At 32.9% G+C, this 3,597-nt stretch overlaps 1 protein-coding gene across 1 annotated transcript in view; it reads left to right on the top strand.

Moving 5' to 3' along the window:
- The window catches only part of LOC109328755 (probable histone H2A variant 3), an 18,708-nt gene continuing 17,921 nt past the window's right edge, over positions 2,811–3,597 (top strand). The window contains exon 1 of the mRNA XM_019562360.1: positions 2,811–2,822. The gene's annotated coding sequence lies outside the window, so the exon portion shown is untranslated. The remainder of the gene's footprint in view (positions 2,823–3,597) is intronic.

Raw genomic sequence — 3,597 nt, 5'->3', positions numbered from 1 at the left:
TGTAATAAAGTGATTGACCCTAGGAAATTACCTTTATTTCAAAGAAAAATTATTTTGGCTTTGTGTGAGCTTGAGATGTACTTCCCACCTTATTTTTTTGACATAATAGTCCATATAAGCATTAATCTTGTTCGAGAGACACAACTATGTGGTCCTTCATATATGAGATCAAAGTAAAATGCAAAATAGCGTTATGACTATTGTTGCTCGAACTTTACATATATCACGTGCCAAAGATAGAAATCTAATGTATGTGAGTATGTCATACTTCCGGTTATTGAACAAATATAGGAATTGGATTACACAATATTTCAATTGCCAGTTTTTTGTTATATGTGGGTTGATAACAACAATGGCATTCTAGTTGAGGAGTTAAGGTTCTTGCAGGTGGATCTTAATAGGCAAGTATATAAAGATGAGTCATTTCTTCTAGCATCATAGACTCAATAAATATTCTATTTTAGTGACTTAGTTGATATGAAATGGTCATTCTTATTTTGACTAACAAAATAATCATCAATAATATTGATGACCAAGAATATGAAGATATAGATGCATGTTTTTGTATAATTATAGCATAATTTTGTTTGTTTTTAATTTTCATATATTGTAAAGATATTATTTGTTTGTAATTTTATGTACTTACTATTTCTTTGTTTGTAATTGGCATCATATTATTTGTTTTTAATTTATATTGTATCGATGTTAATGTGAAGAAGATCTTGCTCCTGACCTTGGCACGGTTTTGTTGAAGACACCAACATCACATAAAGAAGAAAAGGAAGAATAATTATGAAGACAATGAAGATAAAGCTTCAAGGAATTAGAATATAAACCTTTAGGTACTTATATCCATATACTCTATCATATACAAATAGTAGTAATGCTCAAAAATATTTTAAAAGAAAATTGAAAACTGCAAGTATAAATGAAAACAATTTTCAAAATATTGTGTAACAGGTTACTAGATCTAAGTAACAGGTTACTGTAACTAAGTAACATCTTACCAGAACTAAGTAACAGGTTACCAGAACTAAGTAACAGGTTACATGAGTGAGAAACGAGTTACCCAACAAAAACTGAACAGGGTAATCGATTACATCCTTTGAGTAACCGATTACAGTGTGTGATAATTAGTTATTCAGTTAGATAGAATGTTTGGGTAATCGATTACATCCTTTGGGTAATCGATTACACTGTGGGATAATCAATTACTTAGTTCGACAGAATGTTTGGGTAATTGATTAGATCAATGTTGTAATCAATTACTAAGAGATGTTGCACCAGTTTTCATATTCAAACTACACAGCTTTCAACCCAAATGAAATGGTTTCATTCCAATCGAAACTTACCCTTTCATAGAGGTGTTATGGCTGATTAGAAAACCTATTTAAAGGCATTTAAACTCATAATTCAAAATACACGACTCATATATACAATCTAAATTTTTCTAAAAAAACTTGCTATACACTTGCTACAACTAGTTCTTAACTTTCAGAATATATTTTCTGAAGTTGCCTTAAGTGTCGTTTCAACATTATTATTAAACTATATAAATAGTTATTGGATTCAAAGAGTTCATAGTTTCAAATCTTCTAAAAGCAATTCTTGCCATTGTTAACGTTTTCTTCATTCAAGTTGTTGAATTACTTTCTTTCACAAGGGTGTGAGAAGAAAGGGGATAGAGTCACTTGGAAAAGTTTCTTTCCAAAGAGTTATATAGGTATCAGAGAGTGAGTAAGGTACAAGGAAATCTCGGGGTGAGAATTTTTAGTTACTACTCTTAATATCTAATAAAGAAATTTCTTGTTCTGCAAGAGTACTGGACGTAACCTTCAGTGGACAAGAAGGTGAACTAGTATAAAAATCTATGAGTATTCACTTCTCCCTTATCTTTTTAAATTTGTTTGATAATTTTTTGCATAATTTTTTCCACTACTACTAACTCCGATAATTGCACAAAGATTTAAGTCAACTAATTCCCCCCCCCCCCCCCCCTCTTAGTTGCCATCTCAATCTTACAGTTAATAATACAAAATTTTGGATATAGATGCAGGTATGAATGTGTATGTGATGTTTAGAATATATCTATATGTTGTTGATAAATGGTGGTAGTGCGAGCACACATGCCTTGATGGGTTTTGATTGTATTTGTCTTCTCCCACTACAAAACCCTTGTGGCACACCCCAAGTAGTGCAAAATTACTTATAACATTCTTGAAGTGTTCCCATCACCCAACATACGACTTTGTGTTTTTATTTGACACTACAAAGAGCCAAAACGCTATTTTGTTCCAACAAATTAAAGTCAACTTAAGATAATTTTCATGGTTTATATAAGGTTGTGCATAAACAAAGGTTTCATACGACTTCAACCTTTGCATAGTGACTTAGTGAGTAACATTCATATTTTATTAGAGTGACTCATGTCTTGAATTCTATCTCCAGCATCAAACAACACAAAAACTTTTCAAATATGTATTTTGTAAATCTCCTGCCCTAAAGGTATTGCACGTCAATTACAGTATAGTGAATGCTCTAGAAATGTATGCCCCTAAATTTCAAAAGATGTGGCTCTCACTTCCTTATTCACATAGGTGATTCTATCAAGAGTACTCCTGTAGTCTAGGTACTCCACTACAAATGGAGTATTGATCTCATTAAGAGTTTAACTAATCATTTCATCTATTATAGGAATCATGTTTCTCATCATTTTATAGCATGTTCATTCTCATATTAGTTCACAACTTGTTATTACTCATTGAAAATATTTCTTGGGATCTCTAGTCAGTTAGGTTGGGTTACCATCATGAGTGATCCTCGTTCTAAGGGCAATAGTCCTATACTCTTAGAAGTATTATAGACTTTCTCTCTAGATAATCATTTTGTTAAAGAATCTGCTAAGTTATCATAAGTGTGTACAAGATCCACTCTAACAACTCATGCTGAGAGTAACTCTCAAACAATGTTGTCTTACAAGGTTGTTAGGTATCAGTGGCTAAAATACACCTAGAAGGGGGGGCCAAAAGGGCCGTTGACTATGGATTCCCAAATATCCGAGTCAATGGCTTCTATAAAAATTTGCATGCGGACTTTCCAGTAGGCATACCCTTCACCACTGAATATGGGTGGTCGGTTAATGGATGAACCATCACCACCAAACGGGTTTGCAGAACCCATTATATTTTCCTTAGGATCATGAATACGCGGTTGAGCTAGCACTTCGTACTAGCTCTGATACCACTTGTTAGGTATCAGTGGCTAAAATACACCTAGAGGGAAGGGTTGAATAGGTGTAGCGGTCAGAGTATCCGCTTTTCACAAACAACAAATAATGCTGAAATAACCCCAGATTAATCGATTAACAGAGAAAGAATAATCGATTAACGCAAGCAATTTAATCGATTAAAATAGCTCAGATTACACACACATATTCGGTTTCTTGCACGACAAGCAACTGAGATCAAGGCAAATATACAGAGCTAACAGATATATTAGAGTTACAACAGGATAGTATAGAAACCGATTATTATAATTAAAACAACTATACAAAGTAATCGATTAAAGCAATAAAGAGAGAGAGAGGGAAAGAAAAGT

This window comes from Lupinus angustifolius, chromosome LG15 (genome assembly GCF_001865875.1).
Source record: "Lupinus angustifolius cultivar Tanjil chromosome LG15, LupAngTanjil_v1.0, whole genome shotgun sequence".
NCBI classification, from domain to species: Eukaryota; Viridiplantae; Streptophyta; class Magnoliopsida; order Fabales; family Fabaceae; genus Lupinus; species Lupinus angustifolius.
This window is presented reverse-complemented; position numbering and strand designations above follow the sequence as displayed.